The sequence below is a fragment of the Ochotona curzoniae genome, unplaced genomic scaffold, assembly GCF_017591425.1.
Source record: "Ochotona curzoniae isolate NIBS_2020 unplaced genomic scaffold, NIBS_Ocur_1.0 contig_2754, whole genome shotgun sequence".
Lineage (NCBI taxonomy): Eukaryota > Metazoa > Chordata > Mammalia > Lagomorpha > Ochotonidae > Ochotona > Ochotona curzoniae.
In genome coordinates, this window is record NW_024465582.1 from 33485365 (window position 1) to 33510349 (window position 24985).

The window sequence follows — 24985 nt, forward strand, 5'->3', positions numbered from 1 at the left end:
AATTAACTCCAAATTGTGGTTGCTTAGGGACTTATCGAATGCCAGTTTTAAATAAAAGCAACCACAATTCTAAGTTCATGAATAAATGACATGAGATTTAATGAGCCCCGAACTTGCACTGTTAGGAGCACCGTAACTGAAAGAAAGTGTTTTCTGTTCTTAGTGTCCTCTCTGTTCCTCCAGAGCAAAGCAACAATAGAAATTGACTGTGTTTTTCTGATGGAGTGTTTTTGGTTTTGTTTTTAATATTCATTTGAACTGCTGTGAGAGAGAGATCTCTCATCCTCTGGTTCACTTCCCAAATGGTCATAATCGGCAGGGCTGGGTTAGGCTGAAGTCAGGAGCCTGAAAATGCATCCAGATCTTCTGTATGTTACATAGGGGCCCAAGCATTTGGGGCAAGCTCTGCTGCTTTCCCAGCACATTGGCAGGGAGCTGGATTGGAAGCGGAGCAACCGGGACTTGAATCTGCATTCCAGTCCAGTTTGGGATGCCATAGAAGGTAGCTGCTTAACCTAAAAAAGCCACATCTTGGTGCCATAGATTTTTTTTTTTTTTTAATAATCACCTGAGTCACTTAGACCAAAGACCGGGCATCATTCTCTACAACAACTTCCTCAGAAGGGTTAGTCTATCTATACTACTGACTTTCTTCACTCTTTTCACATTTTCTCAAATTCGCTTCCCAACAACCATCATAAGACAAGTCATAGGGGGTCAAGTCGAAGAGGCTCCTGGCTTTGGATCAGCGCAGCCCCAGCAGTTGCGGCTGTTGGGGAGTGAATCAATGGATGGAGGATCTTCCTCTCTCTTTCTCCTCCTGTCTGTATATCTGCCTTTCCAATAAAAATAAATAACTCTTAAACACAAAAAGTCTCATGAGAAGGAAGAGATGAAGCTGTTCTACCCACAGACTCTTGTTAGCTTGCTCTCCAAGACGGTCCCAGAATTAATTCACTTCATTCTTCCACACACACAGGCAGCCTTGTGTAAGGTGGGAAGCAGGACCCAGTTCTCGTTTTAAACATAATTAGAAGGTTAAGCCCATCTTAGTTCAAGGTCCTACAGGAGGATTTTCACAGGAAACCACGCAACAGGAATGAATGCTTTGTAAAAAGAACCAGCCTAAGCTTGGCTGTATCTGAGTGTGCCGCTCCTACGAATCACAGCGAAGTGATGAGTAACGCCGGCGAGTCATTACTCCTGGTATTGGATATCCGGGTCATAGAGTATTGTTTTATTCTTCAGGATGCAGGATTCAAGAGAAGGTACTTTACAAAGCGACCGTCAGAGAAATAGCTGACAGCAGTCCACTGACAAGTGTGTGTCAGCTCGCATCCTCACAACGGCAGTGTCGGAGCTCATTCTTGCAGTGTGAGCAAGCAGGACTTAACAATCCAATGAGGGCCATTTTATTGCCTAGACTCCACTTTCCATATGCTGCTGCCAGGAGCGATAGCACATTTCCTCCTGCCTGCTCCAGATCAACATATGTTATTCCCTTTTTCGTCAAAAGCTGCTTTTAGGGAGACCATCTGATGAATTAGGGATTAAATAGGGCTTAAACTATCACTCTTCCTGGGATTACGGCTCTGGAGAAACAAACTACTCAAAGGGATAAAACTCTAATGTCAGGATTTCAGGTGAGTTGGGAAAGGGGTTTTCGGTCTCTGTAGTTCCAGTGGTAGATAGTCAGGTGAGTGTTGAGTGTTAGCTTAAGTCCAAGGATCAGGACAAGATTTACATGTGGTCTGGTCTTCCTTATTTACATTTGGGACAGGGCAGGACTTCATTATGAATGTGCATGTGTGTGTGTGGTGGGGGGTCAATGGACGGCTTTAGGAGTGCGTGTGTGTGTGTGTGTGTGTGTGTGTGTGTGTGTGTGTGTGTGTGTGTAAGGGGAAGACTTAGAGGTGTGTGTATGTTCTGAAAATAAGTCAATGTGACAGCAGGTGCACGCCTGGAATCCCGGAGTCGTCCCGCTGGTCCACTGGGTGGGGAGCCATTGCATCCTGGCTTGCTCAGGAGACCCGACATTTTCAGTTCAGAGCTGTGCCACCAAGTTCTGATCAAGACTCATGAGTTTTTCCAAAGTGCGACAATTAAAAATAGCTTGTACAGTATGCTAACTTTAGCTTCTTATGCAATGGCTACGATTAATATTCACATAAAATAGCTGTCTAGCTTGGTGTTATTAGTCTACCTTCCTGGCATTTCTGGGCGTTCAGTTTATGTTCTTACCTCTATCTCAGCACTAAATAGACCTGTATGCATTTTGGTACTTCTCTTCCACTTTCGCTCCACATGAAGGGACCAACACTGGTGTCAATTTCAGTTCTGGAAGCTCTAACAGCGCTCCCGTCCCTTAAAAGTGGACTTGTCTCCCGGGAGTGCCTCCCAGTGTTTGTCACTTGCGTTCAGCTCATGTTAAGTAAACAAGTTTTTGGGCATCTTATCAACTCTTTCCCTTGGATGCAGGCCAAGGATCGTCTGCAGGGTATACAGCTCTTTATTCAAACTTGGTAATAAGTAATTATCTCAGAAACACAGATGGAAGAATTGAACCTGTAACTTTAGGGACCTGCAGGCTCGAAGCACAGTCCCCACACAGTGAAGTCTAATAGAGGGGGACGAGGTTGGAAGGTTCCCTCCCCGGGGAAAACAAGGGCCGTCTGTCATCGTGTTTAACACACTGACTGTAGACACTGTGCAATGTTACGGCTCGGGCTTTGTACGCCATATGTGTTGACAGAACGCTTGAGATTCTCTCCCTAAACGCAAACGCCGGCCAGGATGAATTAGGGGGGGCAGTGCAATCCAACCACTGCACCACCAGCCACCGCTGGCCTTGGAAGCCCGAGTCGCCTTCGGACAGCATCCAGCGCTTCAGCTAACAAAGACACAATTTCGCGGGCCATTTTCTCTCGGCCAGTGCCAGCTTTGTCTGCTCTCAGGCGTGAAGCTGAACCTTGGAGGAGCCCCAGCTGCGGCGGCGGGGCTAGCCAGTAAGCCAGGCAGGGTTGGCGTGGGAAGCTCCCGCCGGGCCGCGGCGGCGGCCGAGGCTTGCAAACCTGAGCGTGCCATTACAGAAAAAAAAAAAAAAAGGTCGGAGTCCCGCGACCGAAAAAGAGATACCTGCTTGCCAGCGCATCGGGACCGCAGGGCACTGATTGCGGTGCATATACAAAGAAAACTCCGAGGGCCGGCGCCGCGTTTGCTGGGCTGAGCGCGGAGGGGCCGCGGTGGGCGGGCGGGAAGCGTGTGCGGGGAATTCGGCCGGCCGGCTGGCTGGCCTCGGAGCCGCGGGGACCAGCGCCCCTAGCCGCCCCGGCTCCCCGGCCATCGGCCCTGTCCCCGCGCCCCGGCTCCCCGGCCAGCGGCCCTGCCCCCGCGCCCCGGCTCCCCGGCCAGCGGCCCTGTCCCCGCGCCCCGGCTCCCCGGCCAGCGGCCCTGTCCCCGCGCCCCGGCTCCCCGGCCAGCGGCCCTGTCCCCGCGCTCCGGCTCCCCGGCCAGCGGCCCTGCCCCGGCCATCGGCCCTGTCCCCGCGCCCCGGCTCCCCGGCCAGCGGCCCTGTCCCCGCGCCCCGGCCGCCGCCGTCCGCCCCGCCGCCCCCGCGCTCGCTCTGACTGGCTCGCGCCGGCCTCGGGCCCGGCTGCCGGCGGTTGGGGCGCAGCCCGCGGGAGGCCGCCCCGCCCCCTGGCCGAGCCGCGGCGCGCACAGCCTCGCCCCCCTGGCCGCCGGGGCGGTGGCGCTGTTGCCTGGGCCGCGCGGCCTGTGAGGCAGGAACTCGGCTGCCGCCCCAGCCCCGTTCCTCCTCCTCCTCTCTCTCTCTCTCTCTCTCTCTTTTTCTCTCGCTCGCTCGCTCGCTCTCCTCCCCTCCCTCCGGGGCTCCAGTCCCCTCCCCTCGCCGGCTCTCGGCCGAGGGAAGGTGGCGCGGCGGCGGCGCGGGACGCAGCAGCCCTGGGCCCCGCCAACTCTTGAGGAGCCCGAGCTGCCCGCCGCCCGTCCTCGGCCCCCCGCGCTTCCTGAGGGGGATCCGCCGCCGCCGGGGGTGGGGGAAGAAGAACGAGGAAGGCAGAGGAGGGACGGCGGCGGGGCAAACGAGAGAGGCGAGAGAGAAACGTTCGAGAAGCGAGTAAGGGAAGGCGACGAGGAACGGACGGAAGGACGGACGGCCCGACGGACGGCCCGGGGAGGGGGGCCCGCCATCGAGCCTGCCCGGCGGCCCCTCGACTCCTGCTCCGGGCGGCGGCGACGGCGACGCGGGCGAAGGGCGCGGCAGGCGCTCTCCAGACAATAACCCCGCCGCCCGGCTCTGGGGGCGGCGGCGAGGAGGAAGAGGAGGAGGCGGCGGTGGCGGCCTAGCGCAGCCGAGGCTCAGCCTCGCGCTCCGGGCCCCAGGGCGGCCGGGCCGCGCCGCCGTCGGGGGTGCGGGGGGCGTGCGGGGCGCCGAGGCCCGGGGCGGCCGGCCTTCCCCTCCCCCTCCCGGCGCGCGCCGGGCCGCTGTTCCGGGTTCCCCTGGACTGAGCTGGATCCTGCTTTTTTTTTTTTTTCGCCAAGGCAGGAAGTGAGTTTCGCACGGCAATTCCGGGCGGTGTCACGAGTGAAAAAGTTCCTCCTCCCCTCCCCACGTTTCCCCCCACCTCCCCCAAACCCCCCGGTTTTGCGGCGGAGATTCCCTAAGTTGGGGACCGGGAAAACTCGTGCAAAAAGTCGAGAGCGGGAAGGCAGCCCAGCCCCCCGCCGGAGCAGCCCCCCGGGCGGCACATCCGCTCTCACCGTGCGGGGACCGAGCGCGTTTTCGGCTGCAGCCCGAGTGACTCATGCCGGGGAGGCGATCATGTCAAGCGAAGCTTTGAGACGGCAGCCCTGAGACGCTGTCCGACCGAAAGGTAAAAAAAAATTTTTTTTTCACGGAAAAGTGGCTTTAAGAAGTCTGCCAAGTTCACGGGCCGGAATAGAGGTGAACGCTTGGAGCCCTAAGTTAGCGTGCAGGGTGTTGCTTCTCAGGTGCGGAGGCTTTGGGATGGGATAATAATGGTCGAGCTGGTTTTTTTGTTTTGTTTTGTTTTGCCTTTGCCTCCCCCCTCTCCCCGCGCTGCCATCTGGACTCTGGTTTGCTGAGAAGGGAGTGTAAGAATGCAAGTGGGACGAAGTTTTTGAGCGATCGGAAGAAAGGATGCCTTTGTTCGGCGCCAGGTCCAGAAGTTTTCGTTTTTCTGGAACGTATGCAATGTAGATCAGGTTCCTCGGTCTGGCGGCTTGCGTTCGGAAGAAAGTTGGGTCGCTGCTGAATGATTTGCTGTGACTGAGATGGCTGCCGCGTTTGTTGACAGTGCTAGCGACTCCAGCACCTGGCGAGCATTTTTGTTGTTGTTGTTGTTGTTGTTTTTAGTTCAAACCCTCGTTCAGTTTAGTTCATGGCATGTCAGGGACAGGAAATCTTGGCCCGCTTTCGCCTTTGAGGCGGATACTGCTTTTTTTCTCAGTTGTATCAGCTTATGCTATTCAGATGTTGAGACGCCCGAAATTCTGGCTTAGTTCATGCATTGGAAGCAAGTCTCTGGTTGGACTTTCCTGGCCGCCCCCCCCCCCGCCCCCCATGAGGATGGAAAAGCAGGGAGTGAGGGATACAGCCACGGATTGGTGATTAGGACACAGTGAGCACCTGCGAGCAGTTCGAATCCCTCCAACTTCTGCGCGGATCACAACAGTCTATATATGGAGGGAAGTCGACACTCGGGGTGTATTTTTGGGGAACACACGGATTGGGCTGTTTATGTAAAGCTGTGCCTCTGAATACGATGGGATTTGCGTTTTTGCGTTGGCATGTTTTGGTGTTTAGGTGTTGTGCTCCGCCTAATAAGGGCTAGGAACTTGGTGTGGGGCAGGACTCGCGAAGCGTGACTGGCACCTGGCAGAGCTGTGCCAGTGCCCGGGCCCAGGGGGATGGGGCGCAGCGAGACCGCACCATGTATATATAGATTTTTTGCAGCTGTGTTGTAGTGTCTTTGTATGCTGAGCTTTTCCCGCAGTACTTTCGTGGGAAGGGTAGGGAAAAATAAGGGAAAGTAAAGTTTCTTTGGCAAACACTAAATGAATATGGTCCATCTGGTCAACCAGTGGCACGTCAGTTGACGTTTGGTTTATCAAATACTAACCAAAATAATTCCGGGAAGCCTGAGGAAAAAGAGTGACTTCCGTTCAAAGAGAAAAGGTTGGTTTAGAAGATCAGGATCGAATTATTTCACAACCTGATCTTTGCTACTTTATCTTTTAAAAGCACATTTCACAACGGGACTCTTCTGAGAGCCCGAGCTCTGGAGATTGTTTGAAAAGTGTAAACTAGCATGTAATTTCTGTTAAGTCAAATCGCTTCATCAAGGAATTTAAAGTGCATAGCTTTTTATGCTTTTGGATTAGGCAGCCAAGAAGGTTATTGTTGGGCATCTGAAAGAACAGAACAAAATAAATGACGTTGAACTTCGGTTTCCTTATATGGTTCATACTTGGCCTCAGCAGCAAACCTTTGTGAAGGTATTTCTGTGTTCAGAAGTTTCCCTGAACAGCTGCTGCAGCTCCTGATAAGCACCTGGTTGCAATGCATCTCCTGGGTTTTATTTTGTTTTCTCCCCTCGAGCGAAGCTTGGCAGGTCTGCACTGAGGCAGCAGGGTTAAAAGACCTGCTGATTCCAGCAATTGCCTTTGGTTCCGTTTTTACCTTTTGATAGTTCATCATTTGTGATTTCCTTAAAATTCTGGTAGTTAGCACTAAATAAATTTGGTGTTTTATCCTGTTGAACTGTATTTTCAAAGTCTTGTTTAAAATGTGAGGGTTAAAAAAAAGCAAGACTCTCGATTCACTTCAGGATTTGGATACTCTTAGTGTTGTATGGATTTCCTTGCAATAAGTTCCCAGAATACTTCCAGAAAGTTTATTTGCACAAAAATGCAATTTCAACATTTTTTTTAATTGTTGAACTTGAGGTTAAGCCACAGCAAATTTTGTGTTTAAAAAGCTTACAAAGGTTCAAATATGAGAACCAAGTTTTTATTGTGTTTGTGCTTTTTTAAAGATGAAGTTATTTTTATGTAAAGTCAGATATACAGAGGAGGAGAGACAGAGAGGAATATCTTCAATCCATTGATTCACTCCCCAAGTGACCACAACAGCTGGAGCTGCGCTGATCTGAAGCCAGGAGCCAGGAGCCTCTTCCAAGTCTCCCACACGGGTGCAGGACCCCAAGGCTTTGGGCCGTCCTTGACTGCTTTCCCAGGCCACAGGCAGGGAGCTGGATGGGAAGCAGAGCTGCTGGGATCCCAGCGCATGCGAGGCGAGGACCTCAGCTGCTAGGCTGTTGCACAGGTCCTGTGTTTTGTGTTCTTATAAAGTGATAGCTGTGGAGACATGTATCATTGTTAAATATTTTAAATTCAGTTGTTTTAGGTCTTGGTGGTGTTGAACTATACCTTCTAAGAAACACTTTAAAGTTTTGGGAAACTAGATACATATTTAGGCATTTATTTGAAACAATTATTTATAGATGTAATATGATTTAGAGAATATGATTTAGAGCTTAAGCTGCTTTTGTTGCAGAAACAGATTATGGCACGACTCACCAAGTATTTGGGATTATCCAGCATTGTAGCGATGCTGGAAAGCAAGTCATTTTCTGATTTACATTTGTAGCTTGCCTGGATCTTTTTAAATACCTTTGTTGCTTGCATGTTCTCATTCACTTTTTTTTTTAAGATTTTATTTCTATTATTTTTTATTGGAAAGGCGGATATACAGAGAGGAGAGACAGAGAGGAAGATCTTCCATCCGATGATTCACTCCCCAAGTGAGTGCAACGGGCCGATGCTATGCTGATCCGAAGCCAGGAGCCTCTTCTGGGTCTCCCACGCGGGTGCAGGGTCCCAAAGCTTTGGGTCGTCCTAGACTGCTTTCCCAGGCCACAGGCAGGGAGCTGGAATGGAAGTGGGGCTGCCGGGATAGAACCGGCGCTCATATGGGATCCCGGGCGTACAAGGCGAGGACCTTAACCACTGTGCCATCGCGCTGGGCCCTGTTCTCATTCACTTTTCAGTTACATGCTTCACCTTTTTTTCTGGGAATATTTGTGTTATAGAACCTCCAAAGATGTTGTCCTCTTTTTCCTTTTGTGGTAATATATGTAGCACCTCCATTTAACCATTCTTAATAGATTTTTTTTCAATTTTTGAATGCACTCTGTTTGCATAGAAAATAGGTAAACACGTTGATTTTTCTCTCTAATGTTTGCTTTTAAGTTTTCCAAGAAGAAAAAGTTGTGTTTCTGTCTTCTGCTCTATTATATTCTTCTTTTTTTCTGGGTGCCTGTCATCACTTACTATTCTCTCAGATGTGCCTGTCAGCTTTTCCCTTTCTCCTTAATCTTCCTAATTATAAAAAGAAATCTAGGGGCTGGCATTGTAGTGTTGCGTGTCGAGTCACAGCTTGCGGGACCAGCATCCCATATGAGCGATGGGTCAAGTCCCAGTTGCTCAACTTCTGATGCAGCTCCCTGATAATATTCTAGAAAAACAGTGGAAGATGGGGCCTGTACCATGACTTAACAGGCTCATGTTGGACCTTCAAGCACTGGCATTCTATATGGGCACCTGTTCCTGTCCCAGCTGCTCCACTTCCATCCAGCTCCCTGCTTGTGGTCCGGGAAAGCAGTCTAGGATGGCCCAAAGCCTTGGGACCCTGTACCCGCGTGGGAGACCCAGAAGAAACTCTTGGCTCCTGGCTTCGGATCAGTTCTGGCTGTCGTCATTTAGGAAGCGAACCAGTGGATAGATCTTTTCTCTGTTTCTATATAAATCTGAATTTTCAATAAATATGAATCCTAAAAAAAAAGCCAATGGAAGATGACTCAGTTGTTTGGACTCTGTGTTCATGATGAAGTCCTTGGCCTCAGCGTGGCTTAGCCTGGGTTGGTACAGCCATCTGGAGTGTGAACCAGCTTGCTCTGTAGCTTTTCAAATACATATGTCCATCTTTTTTGTTTGTTTTCTTTCTTAAAAAAGAGCAATCTAACTGTTACTTAGTTTTCTGATTCCTTTGGCTTCCTATGTTTATACTTAGCTTTATTAGCTGCCCTGTTGTTTTCATATTGGATTGTTAATGTCTTTCCCCTCTTTTCTTTTTTTTTTTCTAAAGATTTATTTTATTTTATTGTAAAGTCAGATAAACAGAGAGGAGGAGAGACAGAGAGGAAGATCTTCCGTCCGATGATTCACTCCCCAAGTGAACGCAACGGCCGATGCTATGCCGATCCGAAGGCAGGATCCAGGAACTTCTTCCAGGTCTCCCACACGGGTGCAGGGTCCCAGAGCTTTGGGCTGTCCTCAACTGCTTTCCCAGGCCACCAGCAGGGAGCCGGATGGGAAGTGGAGCTGCTGGGATTAGAATTGGTGCCCATATTGGATCTAGGGCGCGTTCACTTTAGCCGCTAGGCCACGCTGCTGAGGTCCTTTCCCTCTTTTCCAAAGGTTGTTGGTCTGTCATCGCAAAAATCCATCACCTGCAGTGGTAAGTTTATTTACTCACATCACCCTATTTATTTATTTATTTTAAATATTCACTTATTTATTTATGTTTAAGTTTTTTTTTTTTTAATTTTGAAAAGTCAGATATACAGAAAGGAGGAGAGACTGAGAGGAAGATCTTACATCCGATGGTTCACTCCCCAAGCAGCCCCAACAACAGGAGCTTAGCCAATCCAAAGCTAAGGGTAGGAGCTTCTTCCGGGTCTCTCACATGGGTGCAGGGTCCCAAGGCTTTGGACCATCCTGGACTGCTTTCCCAGACCGCAAGCAGGGAGCTGGATGGGAGGCGGGGCAGCCAGGATTAGAACTGGCCCCCATAGGTGATCCTGGTGTGGGATCCATGTGCAAGGCAAGGACTTAGCCTCTAGACTAAGCAGTGCTCCATTTATTTATTTGACTGTGAGAATTGCAGGTGGCAGACACAGGTATCTTTGGTCTTCTGGTTTACTCCCCAGATGACTACCATGGCCAGGGCTGGGCCAGGTGGAAGCCAGAACTTCATCCCAGTCACCTATAGAAGCCAGAGTATGTGGGGCAGCCTCCACTCTGTTCCCAAATGCTTTAGCGGGGAGCTAGACTGGAAGTGAAGCAGCTGGGACCCGAACTGGCAACCCCATGGACTGCTGAGTTCATGGGCTGTGCCGGAACACCAACCCCAGCTCCTTTTAATTCTGAGAATATGCTTTTTGCATTTCAACTCGGGGTACGTACAGTATTAAACTTGGTATTCATGTGTTCTGTTATCTGTTACCTGTATTTGTGGTTTGCGTTTAGGTGCCTCAGCTCTGTTTCTCATGTTTTTCGTTCGTGTCACTACGATGGACCATTTAGGTCGCGTCAATGTGCATATTGTGATTCTTCGTGCCCCTGTGACTGTTCTCCGTCCTACTTTTGACCTCTTCAAGCACTTATTCTGTGTGCCTTCCTTTTCCTTCTTCTTCCCTCTCTTGTCCTGTTTCTATGTTAGAATTTTTTTTCTGCTACAGTGTCCAAAATTTTACAGCTTCCCTTTGCTTTCGTGAGGTAAGCACTGTGTCCTGTGCTTTGTTCTTGTCACTTCAAATGTTCTTCCAGATGCCATTGGCGAAGGTGTGACAAGCTTTATAATGATAGCATAGAAAGCATTTGGGAAGAATTATATTTAAAAAAAATCATTACAATAAGATGCTGCTTATCTGAATTTTTTTTTGTATGTCTGAGTTTAGATATATAAAATGAAGTAGGAAAGCCAGAAATTATTAAAAAATGACGTCTTGTGCCAGGTGTGGTAGCCTAGCAACCAAAGTCCTCACCTTGAACGCGCCAGGATCCCATATGGGCGCCAGTTCTAAGGCAGCTCCACTTCCCTTCCAGCTCCATGCTTGTGGCCTGGGAAAGCAGTCGAGCACGGCCCAAAGCCTTGGGACCCTGCACCCGTGTGGGAGATCCGGAAGAGGTTCCTGGCTTCTGGCTTTAGATCGGTGTTATTCCAGCTGTTGTGGCCTCTTGGGGAGTGAATCAATGGATAGAAGCTCTTCCTCTCTGTCTCTCCTCCTCTCTGTTTATCCGACTTTACAATAAAAATAAATCTTTTTTTAAAAAGTGTTACTTTTTTTTTAAGATTTACTTATTTTTATTACAAAGTCAGATATAAAGAGAGGAGGAGAGACAGAGAGGAAGATCTTCCGTCCAATGATTCACTCCCCAAGTGAACGCAACGGCCGGTGCTTGCGTTGATCCGAAGCCAGGAACCAGGAACCAGGAATTTCTTCCGGGTCTCCCACACATGTGCAGGGTCCCAAAGCCTTGGGCCGTCCTCGACCGCTTTCCCAGGCCACAAGCAGGGAGCTGGATGGGAAGTGGAGCTGCTGGGATTAGAACCGGCACCCATATGGGATCCCGGTGCATTCAAGGCGAGGACTTTAGCAGCTAGGCCACGCTGCCGGTCCCAAAAAAGTGATATCTTAAGTAATCAAAGCTGGCATAATAAAATCTGGAGGCTCTGTTTACAGGTCCATCCTCATTTAGAGTCCAGAGTGAACTTTCCATTGCCTGTTTCAGCATGCTGGAAGAAATGAGAGAGGTACTTTACCAACATTATAAGGTTACAAGCAGTGGCATGACAATAAAGGATAGAAAAATGCGAGGAAATGGGATAACTCAGAAAATACGGGCACTCCTAACACCTGGTATGGTTGTATGTCAATAAAGCTGTCGTAATTTGAATATACTGTAAATGAGAATGGCCTCTGATGCACCTAACCAGCTAACACTGCCTTGAATGTACTCATACTCCAACCCAACTCAACCCTCACTTCTTCTACCCCAACCCCCATCATATACCACCACATTATCATCTCACACCACATACTATCCCATCTCAACCAATTACCCTTCCCCATTATCCCCACCACGACCAAATACTATAATCAACACTTCAATATATATCACTATCAAATCCTCATCATTAAACCATACCCATCCCTTCTCAACCTTACACCCCCCTATTCACCCCTAATTAAATCCTTCCCCCCCACTTCCCTTACTCATACCATTCCTATTCTCCCCTCCCCTCCTACATACCCACATCATCCCCCCTATCCTCCTTCCATTCATAAAACCAACATATCCACCCCATCCATTCCCTAATATCCATAAAAAACCAAATTAACCCTTAAATCCCCTACCACTCTATTCTTTTCTACTCATCATATCCCTATTAACACCAAATATATACATCATAATATTTCTTCACCCTATATCTCATAATATTTTCACGTCCTCTTTCTTCACCACCCTCACTATCATCCTACCCCCCTTTCGTCCCGGCATTCCACCTCCCACCCTCCTATCACCATCCCGCCCCCCATCCTCCCCCCCTCATTGTGTTCTAATGCCATTCTCTAACCACACATTTGCCCCCCGCCCCCCCCCCTCCCCCCCCTTGTACCCCCCTTTAATGAATTATTCCCCCCCCAACGACCCACCACCTTCCCCCCCCTACTCACCACGACACATCCGTTCCCCTCTCCCCCCACCCCCCCTGCTACCACACCCCCCCACTGCCCCCCTCCTCGCTTACTCATTCCTCTCTCATTATGTGTTAAAACATACATAAAATTGAAAATATAAGTCACTGTATACTAACACTGTTTTAATACACATACTGCTATTTGCTGAAATAAATCTTGCTATCTGTAGCTCTTCAAATCCAGCCTATAAAATGCCAGGGTGGGGTGAGGTTTTTGCCTAGGGTCAATATTCCTACATTGTGTATTGTAGTATATGGAGTCATCGCTAAGCTGTGGCTCCTCATTCTAGCTTCTTGTCAGTATAGACTCAGGAAAGCAACAGGTGTTGCTTAAAGTAGTTTTGTCTCTTCTGCCCCCAAAGGAGTTGAGCTCAGATATCTTTCCCTGATCCAGCTCTGGCTGCTCAGACATTTGGGGATTGAACCGGCAGAGGGAAGCTTTCTCAAATACAGAGGTACAGTATTTATATATAACTTAGGCACATTCCTCTTTTATCCTTTGAATCATTTCCAGGTTACTTATAATACAATGTGAATGTTCATAGTCATATTCTTGCATTTGCTGAAGGAGCAATAGCAAGAAAGAAGTTACTGCCCGTGCGCAGTGCAGGAGCATCTGAAGGCTTCAGAACCAGTGTGTGTGGAGGGCTGACTTACTTAGCAAAAAGAGTAGCAGTATTTTCTGTTTTTGCACATCTTTAATGTTGGGTTTAATAGAAAGCAGTTCAATTATTATATTTGCTTCTTAAGTGTATTTGTAGCAACATCCTATTATTTATTTTTTTAATAAAGATTTATTTAATTTTTATTGGAAAGGCGGATATATGGAGAGGAGAGACAGAGAGGAAGATCTTCCATCCGATGATTCACTCCCCAGGCAGCCGCAAAGGCTGGAGTTGAGCCAGTCCGAAGCCAGGAGCCTCTTCTGGGTCTCCCACGTGGGTGCAGGGCCCCAAGACTGTGGACCGTCCTCGACTGCTTTCCCGGGCCACAGGCAGGGAGCTGGATGGGAAGCGGGGCTGCCGGGATTAGAACCGGCGCCCATATGGGATCCCTGGCATGCAAGGAGAGGACTTTAACCACTGCGCCACCGCGCTGGGCCCGCAACATATTATTTTAGTTGAAGTATATAAAGGAAATCCACCTTTGTATAGATAGTGGTTGGAAAGTGAGCAATATTTTAATAGACTTTTTAGTTAATTGTGAATATGATTTGACACTAAACTTTTAAAAGTAGTGTATTGTAGGTCTTTTTTTTCTTTTTAGAGAATTATTTATTTTTATTGGAAAGGCAGGTTTACAAAGAGAAGAAAAGATTTCGTCCTCTGATTTTCTCCCTGGGTGGCTGCAATGGCCAGAACTGAGATGATCAGAAGCCAAGAGTTGGGGGCTTCTTCCTGGTTTCCCACGCAGGTGCAGGGTCCCAAGGCTTTAGGCTGTCCTCAACTGCTTTCCCAGGCCACAAACGGAGTTGGATTGGAAAGTGGAGCCAATGGGATTAGAACTTGTACCCACTGGCACGATGACCTGATGGCTAAAGTCCTCATGTTGCATACGCCAGGATCCCCTATGGGCACTAGTTCTAATCCCAGCAGCCCTACTTCCCATCCAGCTCTTTGCCTGTGACCTGGGAAAGCAGTCAAGGGTGGCCCAAGTCTTGGGTTCCTGCACCCACATGAAGTTTTGGATGAAGCTCCAGGCTCCTGGCTTTGGATTGGCTCAGCTCTGACTATTGTGGCCACTTGGAGAGTGAACCAGTGGATGGAAGATATTCCTGTCTGTCTCTCCTTCTCTCTGTATAGCTGACTTTGCAATAAAAAGAAATAAAGAAATAAATCTTTTTTTTTTTTTTTTTTAAAGAACTGGTGCCCAAATGGGATCCTGGCATGTGGAACGTGAGGATTTAGCCACTGAACCATAGTGCTGGGCCCATTATATTGTGGTTTTTAAAATTGTATTTGTTTCCTTTTTTTTAAAGGCAGAAAGATAGGTCTTCCATCTCTGGTTCATTTCTCAAATCCTGGTAATAGGGAGAGCTGAGCCAGGCTGAAATCAGGGGCTCGGAGTCAATTTGGGTTTATTAATGAGTGATAAGGACCCAAATACCTTAGTCGTCATGTTCTGCAACCTTGAGTGCACGTTAGCTGGAATATGGACCAGGAGTGCAGCAAGGCAGCTGTGAGGGATGTGTGTATAAAGTGACATCTTCACTGCTGTGCCCAGGGCCCACCAGAAGTAGCAGTTTTTAAGTTAGTGTCTGAACCTGGAGTGGTACAGTGTCTTCCTCCCTACGAGTGTGACTTATATTTGGGACAGTCAGCTTCCGAGCCTTGGCATGCTGATTCACTGAATGGTAATGCACATCCTTATGCTCCAAAAGAGACAAGGAAATCGGTTTTTTGTTTGTTTGTTTCATTGAAGATATTTAAGCAAAAACATTTTTTTTTAAAGATTTATTTATTTTTATTGGAAAGTCAGATATACAGAGAGGAGAAGAGACAGAAAGATCTTTCGTCCATTGATTCTCTCCCCAAGCGGCCGCAAATGGTTGGAGCTGAGCCGATCCAAAGCCAGGAGCCAGGAGCTTCTTCCAAGTCTTCCACGCGGGGTGCAGGGTCCCAAGGCTTTGGGCCATCCTCGACTGCTTTCCCAGGCCACAGTCAGGGAGCCGGATGGGAGGTGGGGCTGCTGGGATGGGAATCAGCACCCTAATGTGATCCTGGCATGTGCAAGGTGAGGACTTTAGCTACTAGGCTACTGTGCTGGGCCACACAGCTTAAGAGTATTTCAGAGGTTGTCGTAGTTTGTGTGTTTTTCAGGCCATACCCTAAAAACTAGATGAGTACTGGGTGTTACAGAACGTTTACTGACATTTTGGTTTTACATTCTAGGGGAATCTTAAGGCTTACACTTGCTCTATTTTCAGTTCTTTTTAGTGATTTTGTTCTGTGTTTTTGATGTAGTTTCTGAACTCTGGTTCATAGGATTTATGTGTGTATGTGTATGTTATGTATCTAATAGATTGTTGTATTTGGAAGTCAGCATGACACACTGAATGGAAGATCTCTCATCTGCTGGTTCAGTGCCCAAGAAGCCCAAGGCGGGGGCTGCATCAGTCTGAATTCAGGTACCAGGGACTCCCACTTGGTACTGCAGGACCTCAAGTATCTGTATCCATTTGCTGCTTCCCAGGCTCTTCAGCAGGGAGCTGTTTTGGGAACAGTGTCTGGACCTAGATCTAGCACTGGAAGTGGTGGTGCTTCAAGCTGCAGCTTAACCTTTGAGCTTCAGAATTTACCCTGCCAGCTCTATTTTTGATCCCTGTGTTGCCTTGAACCTCTCTTCCTCTACTAACACTATAGAAAATTTGATCTTGATAATTTTTCATCAAATTTTAGATTTCTCATGGTGGTCAAAGGTTATATCAGGGTGTTTTTGTTCTCTGAGCGTAAATGAATCTGTTGTGGCTTTCTGAGTTGCCTGTAAGAGGAAGGAGGTGAGTATTTAACTAACGGGTTCTCTTTTAGGGTATGTGAGTAGCTTAACTTGTTAGTGTCCATGCTTCCTGTCCCTTGAGGGTTTCGGTTTTCACAGTCCTGCCGTCTGAGTCAGCTCTCCCACGGTTCAGAGCTGTTTAGAGGTGATAACTGTACAGTGGGGTATTGCAGCTTTATTACTTGGTGGACTGACTGGGACACAGGCCTCCGAGTTCTTTCTTTTGAAGATCCCATTTCGTGCTGGTGTTGGGCACGGGGTCCTAGATACATCTATAGTCCCCCCCTACTTAACTGAGGGTGATGTATTCTCAAACCCCTGTCCGAGACCTCACACTGAAGATCCCTGTGCTTCCATGGCGCTGTCACTCTTAACTAAACATGTGTTACACACTTGGGCTGTGTCTTCTGTCATTTGTGATATGATAGAAAAAGTAGCAGAGATTTCTAATCTACAATTCCAAAGAATATTCTTTTAAAAATTTATTAGTTTTTGGAGAAAGAAAGATCTCTCAACCATGAGTTCACTCCCTGTCTGTCTGTAACAGATCCGGACTAGACTGAAGCTGGACTCCTCCCACAAAGGTAGTAGGGACCCAGCCACGTGGACCAGACGCACAATAACAGGGTGGAATTTTGCAGGAAGCTGAAACCTGAAACAAAAGTCTGGCCTCCAGAGCAGAAACTCCACACAGGATGTCGGCGTGCCAGGCGGCGTGCTATGTACCCGCACTCCACATGGGATGTCAGTGTGCCAGGCAGCGTGCTGTGTACCCACACTCCACGTGGGATGTCGGTGTGCCAGCAGTGTGCTGTATACCCACACTCCACGTGGGATGTCAGTGTGCCAGGTGGCATCCTCTGTACCAAAGACCCATTGAGAAAATTCAGTGTTTTCTGTATAGTAGCTACTGTGGCATCCAGCGTGTGTATTTTTTTCTTTCCTTGTTGAATTGTAAGCTTATTTCACCTTTTCACTTAAAGGAAGCAAATTCATCCTGTTATTTACTGTTGTTATGCTTTGGGGCCATGATAAAGTAAAAAACCAGAGTTACTTGAGCACAAGCACTGTGCTACTTTACAGTTTGTCACATAACTGAGAGGCTGCTGGGCAGGAGACTGTCCTGGGCAGGATAGAGCAGAGTGGTCCAAGATTTTGCCAGGGCACTCTGAATGATAATGCAAGTGAAATCTTAAGATTGCTTATTTCTAACATTTTACATTGGTTGGTCATGGGTAAGTAAGACAGCAGAAAGCAAGTTCACAGATAAGAGAGGACTACTTCTCTATTGCATTTTTGTTCTCATTATCCTTCTAACCCATTTTATTTTGTCGAAAAATTCCTTTATCGTTGAATGTAGATCTATTTTTCCTAGATTTTAGTGGTAGTGTAGGTTTTGAAATTGTTTTGTGCTTCAGGTTTTGAGGCAGTAACAGTTACAGAGTTGGACCATTTTTGTTGAGCTGTTTGCAAGTTGCCGACCAGAAGACCATCACCCCGAAGTACTTTAATATTATTTCCTATTAGCTAGGACATTCTCCTATATAATTACATCGTAACTATCAAAATCAGAAAGTTAACATGAATCTATTGCATCTAAAATTCACCAGTTGTTTCAGCATCTTTTAGCGCAAAGGATCCAGCTCAAAATTATGTTGTGTTAGCTTTTTATTACTGTGACAAATACCTGATGCAACTGACATTCCGACTGGCAAGTTGTATGTAGCTGACACTCGAATGGGTCCAAGTGCAAGATCAGGTCGCCCCCTTCTCTTGGAGTGTGAAGAGGATGGCCGATGAGAGGGTGGGGCACATGCAGAGGGAAGATGCCATGGTGAGCTGGGAAGCTCAAGGGGCTGCACCCAATTCATTCTTTTTGTTATTATTCTTTTTAAACAATTATTTCTTTTATAACCAACCTTTTGATGACCGTTACCTACCACAGTGTCCCTTACCTCTACCCCCCAGCTATATCATACCATAACCAGATCGTCAGCCTTTTTTTGTGTCACCTGTCTATGATTTGGGAGCTTATATCCTGCATTAGTTCAGGGGCCAAATATTTATTTTTAAAAATGGTTTATTTTAATCTGGAAGCCAGAGTGACAGAGGACAGAGTGTGAGCTTCAACTTGCTGGTTTCCACTGTAAATGTGACAGTCAGGGCTGAGTTAGACTGCATCCGGGGGCCTGGAGCTCCACTGGCGTCTGTACAGTGGGTGACAGGGACACAGCTGCTTGCACCATCTCATTGGCAGAGAAGTGGCTGGGCCTCAGCTAGCACAATGATTATGGCATGCAGGCATCACAACTGTTGGCTTAGCCTGGTGTGCTACAATGTCTGCCCTAGTCATTTATTTTGATGGTCAAGTTGTTTCATAGATTTATTTCTTTAGTTGAAAGAGTTGCAGAGATTTTTCCATCCAATGGCTTACTCCCCAGATGACTACAGCAGCTGGGCCGAGCTGAAGCCAGGAGCTGGGAACTTCTTCCAGTTCTCTCCCATGTGGTTGGCAAGAGCCCACACTCTTGGATCATCTTCTCCTTGTTTCCCAGGCCATTAACACAGAGCCACATTGAAAGCAGAGCATCCAGGACGTGAACTGGTGTCCATTTGTGATGTTGGCGTTGTGGGTTGCGGTTTACCTTCTGTGCCAAAAATTGCAACATTTTTTAAATTTGGCTAGATGGTTTTTTTGTGTGTGAGAATGTCCTTTTTCTTTTTTAAATGGTGCTTATTTTTAAAAAGATTTATTTTTATTTTTATTGCAAAGTCAGATATACAGAGATGAGGAGAGACAGAGAGGAAGATCTTCCGTCCATTGACTCACACCCTCCCCCCCCTCCAAGTGGCCGCAACGGCCAAAGCTGAGCCAATCCAAAGCCAGGAGCCAAGAGCCGGAGCCTCTTCAGGGACTCCCACATAGGTGCAGGGTCCTAAGGTTTGGGCCGTAATCAGCTGTTTTCCCAGGCTGTAAGTAAGGAGCTGGATGGGAAGTAGGGCTGCCGGCATTAGAACCAGTGCCCATGGAATCCTGGTACATTCAAGGTGAGGACTTTAGCCACGAGGTTACTGCACTGGGCCCTTTTAAGGTTTTTTTTTTTTTTAATTATTATTTTTTTAAATTATTTTTATTGAAAGTCAGATTTACAGAGAGGAGAGACAGAAAGATCCTCCGTCTGATGATTCATTCCCCAAGTGGCCACAATGCTTGGAACTGAGCTGATCTGAAGCCAGGAGTCAGGAGCGTCTTCTGGCTCTCCCATGTTTTGGCTCTGGGCCATGCTTTACTGCTTTCCCAGGCCACAAGCAGGGAGCTGGATGGGAAGCAGGGCTGCCGGGATCTGAACCGGTGCCCATATGAGATCCCGGCAATGCAAAGTGAGGACTTTCGTCACTAGGATGCTGTGCCTGGCCCTCTATTACAAGCCTTTTAAACAGTTATTTATTTTGAAAGCCAGAGTGACAAAGGGATTGTTTTTGAGGGATTGTATTTGCTGATTCACTTTCCAAATGGCCACAGCTGTCATGGTTGGCCCAGGAATCTGAAACTCCATCCGGGTCTCCCATGTCAGTGCCAAGGGGCTGAGAACATGGACTGTGTTTTACTGCTTTCTGAGGCACATTAGCAGAAACTTGGATCAGGAGTTGAGCTGCCAGGATTTGAACTGGCAGCACTATGATATGAAAAGCCTGTATCACAGGTGCTGGCTTAACCCCATGCATCACATGCGGACCCATAAACTTTGTTCTAGATGTAAACTTTAGGAATAGTCCAAGTTTGAAGAAAAATTGAGCAGAGTAATGAAGTGTTTCTGTTTCTCCCCTCTCCATATTTCCTGCTCGCATTTTGCATTTATGTGGTATATGTTCGCAATTCGTGAGCCAGTTTTGATATATTATCAACTGAAGTCCGTTGTTAATGTGTGCATTTGTGTTTTACATTATAAATGTTTTCATATTATAAATGATATGATATACATCTACCTTTTTGCTACTAATAGCAACAATATGTTCAGTGATCATAATTTATGAGTAAGTGAAATAAATTTAAATAATGTTATAAGAAATAGGGGACTAATTGGGAATGCTTTGTTCCAGGCACCTGATTCATTTTTCTGGCACGCAGTGTATTACCTGTATTGAATATTTATATGTATTGAGTATATGAAAAAATTACCTTCATTTTGGAAACACTTTGGTTAAAAAAAAAATTATTTGAAAGGCAGAGTGATGGGGTGGGTAGAGGCAGAAGGGACAAGAGATAGATAACCAGCTTCCATTTGTTGGTTTATTCTACAAATGATCACAATTCCCCAGTCTGGACCAGGCCAAAGCCTTGAGCCAGAAACTCTTAACATGGTGTCCTGTGTGGGTAACAGAGACCCCAGGTGCTTGGGGTGTCCTCTGTATTCGCTGGAATACTTCCCTTCCAGCTCCCTGCTTGTGGCCTGGAAAAGCAGTTGAGGATGGCCCAGAGTCTTGGAACCCTGCATCCACGTGGGAGACTTGGAAGAAGCTCCTGGCTCCTCTCTTTGGATTGGTGCAGCTTCAGCTTGTTGTGGCTGCTTGGGGAGTGAATCAATGGGTGAAAGATCTTGCTTTCTGTCTCTTCTCCTCTCTGTATATCTGACTTTACAGTAAAAACAAATAAACCTTTTTTTTTTTTAAAGAAATTATCAGTGATTATAATGAAAGTGACGACTTTTTCGGAATTAAAAAACTTTTCTGTAATTTTTTTTAGATTTTTGTTACAGTTGTCTTCTTGTAAGTAGAGTGACAGACACAGAACTGGTAAGAAGTATCCATTGGCTCACTGCAGGAGTCAGGAGCTTCATCCCGATGTCCCATGTGGCTGGGAGAGGTTTGAATGTTTAGTAGACTGCTGGACTGGAAGTAGAGCAGCCTGGATTCAAAGTGGCACTCCTAGATGGAATGCCTGTACAATTAAAAAAGGATAGAATCGGGCCCGGCGCGGTGGCGCAAGTGGTTAAAGGTCCTCGCTTTGCACGCCCGGGATCCCATATGGGCACCGGTTCTAATCCCGGCAGCCCCGCTTCCCATTCAGCTCCCTGCCTGTGGCCTGGGAAAGCAGTCGAGGACGGCCCAAAGCTTTGGGACCCTGCACCCGCGTGGGAGACCCGGAAGAGGCTCCTGGCCTCGGATCGGCATAGCATGGCCCGTTGCGCTCACTTGGGGAGCGAACCATCGGACGGAAGATCTTCCTCTCTGTCTCTCCTCTCTGTATATCCGCCTTTCCAATGAAAAAATAATAAAAATAAATCTTTAAAAAAAAAAAAGAAAAAAGGATAGAATGACAAATTTTATGTTTGCTTTACTACAATAAGAAAACAGGCAAGAAGTTAACATCAAAAGCAAATTTTAATATCGGGGCTTTCAATAGAAATAGTGATGCTTAGAATTTATAGAAAGAGACCAACCAGGAGAAGTGGTAAAATGGTGACTTAAAATTTTGGTTATCCAGTGAAGGCATGTGGCACAGTGGGTTGGGTCACGACCTGTGCTTCAGATACCTTGCAGTATCAGAGTGCTGGTCAAGCCCTGGTTAGGTCGCTGCTAACACACAGCAGTCTTTAAGAAATACTCAGGAGCTAGCATTGTGGTAGAACAGGTTAAGCTGGTGCATGCAATGGCAGTGTCCCGTAATATGGGCACCAGTTGAGTCCCGGCTGCTATATACTTCAGATCCGACTGCACGCTGACGTGCCTGGCCATGCACGGCGGAGACCTGGGTTAAGCTCTTGGCGTTTGGCTTGTGCCTGGCTGAGTGCAGCCTTTACATCACACTTGAGGAGTGAGCCTGCTGACGAGTGGATGATCTATCTGTCTCCTTGTTTCTGTGGCTTGGCCTTTCAAATAAAATAAATCTTAAAATACTACAGCAAAATTGTAAAACTAAACAAAAGCTTCCTTCATCCCCAAATGAAGAAATGTTGTAGTGAGATCTTTGGCACGTTGTATTCAGTTTTCCTTCGTGTGCAGAAATATAGTACAATATCACAACTAGGACATTGGAAGTCTCTGAAGCTGAGGATGCACCTGTCACTGCAAGGATCTTTGTTCTTGGTAGCTGTCGTGTCCACCTCCTCCCAGTAGTAACACAGCATCGGGAGCTCCCTTGTCTGGTTTTGTCTTGTCAAGTGTTGTTGAGGGGGGTCCTGCAGTGCGCTGAGTGCGGGGAGGTGCCCTGGAATTGTTGCCTCTGGTTGGTTCAGTCGTGTTGCTGAGGACTGTTCTGAGTTGTGGGTGTACTTGGTTTAACCATGTCGTGGTGAGGCAGATGGGTGTTTTTTGTTTTTGACCACCAGCTGTTTTGTATTTAGCCTCTTTGTTTATGCATTTAGTTTGCTGTATCAATTCAGTAGCTTTTTTTTGTTTGGCAATCTGTTCATAAAGGACAGGATTATTTTGAATGTTTCTTTTATTTATTCGTATGTTTGCAATTATTTTGTACGGTCCCTGTTTATTCGATTTAATAGTTTTGATGTTCTTGAGGTGAAGTGAATTTTAGTAGAATGTGGATACTTAATAGAAACAAAATCAGATGTACAAGAAGGAATGAAGAAACAACTTTTAATTAGTTTCTGTAAATGGAGCATTGGATTTAGATAAGCTCTCTGGGAGATGCAGTTTTTATGACCCTGAATCAAGATCAGTATCACTAATATTCCAGAGAAGATGAGGTATTCATTGTGTTAAATTCTAAACATGTTCTAAAGTGGCAAATTTCCTTATGTGAGCTTTTGAGCTTATAAATTACAGTGCTACTCACAGTGATTTTTATAGCATTTATCTTATAACTTTCAGAATCTTCATAGTTTTAATAAAAAGTGGTGAAATGAAAACTTGAAAATGGTTTGGGGAATCTAATGTGTTTTATAAGTACAGTTCTTTTTTTCTTTTGATCTAAAGGGGAAATATTTTTGGGTAGATTAGAAAAAAATCTTTAAAAATTTTTGAAAATCTAAGTGCTTATGTTTGAATAGGTGCCCCTTTCTTAACAGGCATGCTGTTATTATGGAGCTTGACGCTTGCTCAGGAGTCAGTTTTGGATCCACTAGCATTTAATACAAGTACATTACTGAATCCATTGAAAACACTAAAGAATACGACCAATGGTTTGGCTGAGATTTGCAATCCTTCCAGTTGTTCTTCTGATCATATGCATTTGCTTATTAAGAGAAGTACTGTTGCAGCCTGGTGTGATGGATAATTGGCTGTCCTTTCCTTACAAGCACCGGGATCCTGTATGGGTGCTCTGCTTGTGGCCTGGGAAAGCAGAGGAAGGTAGCCCAAAGCCTTTGGACCTGGCACCCCTGTGGGAGACCTGGAAAACGCTCCTGGCTCCTGGCTTTGAATGAACTCTGCTCCAGCTGTTGCAACCATATGGGGAGATGTAAGATTTGTCCAGTTCTCTTCTCAGAAAATCTGCCTTTCCAAGAAAGATAAAATCTGTGTGTTTGTGTGAACTGTAATAATGTTGCCTCACAAAGATTGCGGAGGCTGTGACGCCAGCAGTCTCTATCAATGAATGTTTCATGCACAGGGTTTGCAGAACTTCTTGAAAATCTGATTATTTCTTTTCACCTCCTTTTTTTTCTTAAAAAAAAAAAAATTGGATAGAGGCACATGTAATTTAAAGATCCGTGGGCTCTGGGCCCGGCACGGTGGCCTAGCCACTAGGGTTTTTACCTTGAACGTGCTGTGATCCCATTCGGTGCCAGTTCTAACCCTGGTGAGTCCAGCTCTCTGCTTGTGGCCTGGGAACGCAGTCGAGGTCGATCCAAAGCCTTGGGACCCTGCACTTGTGTGGGAGACCCGGAAGAGGCTCCTGGCTCCTGGCTTTGATTGGCTCAGTTCTGGCCTTTGTGGTCACTTGGGGAGTGAATCCATCAGACGGAAGATCTTCCCTGTTTCTCCTCCTCTCTGTAGGACTGCCTTTCAATAAAATTAAATATTTAAAAAAAAAAGACCCATGGACTCTAAGAGTTGGTAGCTTTCTTGAAAATCATGCGTCAGTTCCTGAGGTTTCAGGAATGGTAGGTTAAAAACACATTTATTTATAACAAAAATATTCATTGAATCAGTTACTACATGTAAAGTACCTAGAACATTTTGGCTCATAATTATCAATGAGGATTAGATTTATTTATTTTATGTAGTACATTGAGTATCTCATACTAGGAAATTTCTCAGTTGCTTTATTAACAGCTAACATTTTCTGTTTATCATAGGCTAGTAATGTATTTAATTCTGTGCTTCTAATTACGCTGTACAGTAGATATTTTAATGCTTATTGCTATAAAGATGAAGAAACTGAATGCATTAAAATTACTTTCACCAGGGTGGACATTTAGTCTGTCAGCTGAGACACCAGTGTAGATTCATAAATTTCCTATCAGGGTCCCTCGGTTCAACACTGGTTTTGGCTCCTGTCTCCAGCTGTCTCCTCATGCAGACTTCCGGAGGCAGCCATGATGGCTCGAGTGACGGGGCTCTTGCCACCCTAGGGGAAGACCTGAATTTAGATCCTGCTCCTGCATGTGGTCCAGCCTAACCTTAGTTGCTATGGGCATTTGGAGAATGAGCCAATAAACAGGAGCTTTCCATTTCTCTTCCTCTCTCTCTTTTAAAAAAATAAATTTTATGAAACAGTTCCAAAGACTCTGGGATTTCTCCTCCCTTTTCCCCCCTAAAAATAAAATAGAATCTTGAAAAAAATACTGCTGTCATCCTAGGAAATAATTTTGAACAAGATGGTGCCCCACTTAGCTTGAAGCAGAGAAGCAAACAAAAGGTACTTTGGGTAATTGAAGGTGGCGTACAGTGAAATGCTATTTGACATTATGTAGTTGGACTACAAACTGCGGAATGTGTCAGAAA

The 24985-nt window shown here is 46.5% G+C and overlaps 1 protein-coding gene across 7 annotated transcripts in view; it reads left to right on the plus strand.

Annotated features, from left to right (window-relative positions):
• The first annotated feature begins 1509 nt into the window (after positions 1 to 1509).
• Positions 1510 to 24985, plus strand: part of ERBIN (erbb2 interacting protein) — a 108287-nt gene continuing 84811 nt past the window's right edge. For 5 of the 7 annotated variants that reach the window (XM_040977616.1, XM_040977620.1, XM_040977619.1 and 2 more), the window contains exon 1: positions 4460 to 4892. The gene's annotated coding sequence lies outside the window, so the exon portion shown is untranslated. Of the gene's footprint in view, positions 1644 to 4459; positions 4893 to 24985 lie in introns of those variants that run through there. The other 2 variants (XM_040977618.1, XM_040977622.1) reach the window with 2 other exon arrangements.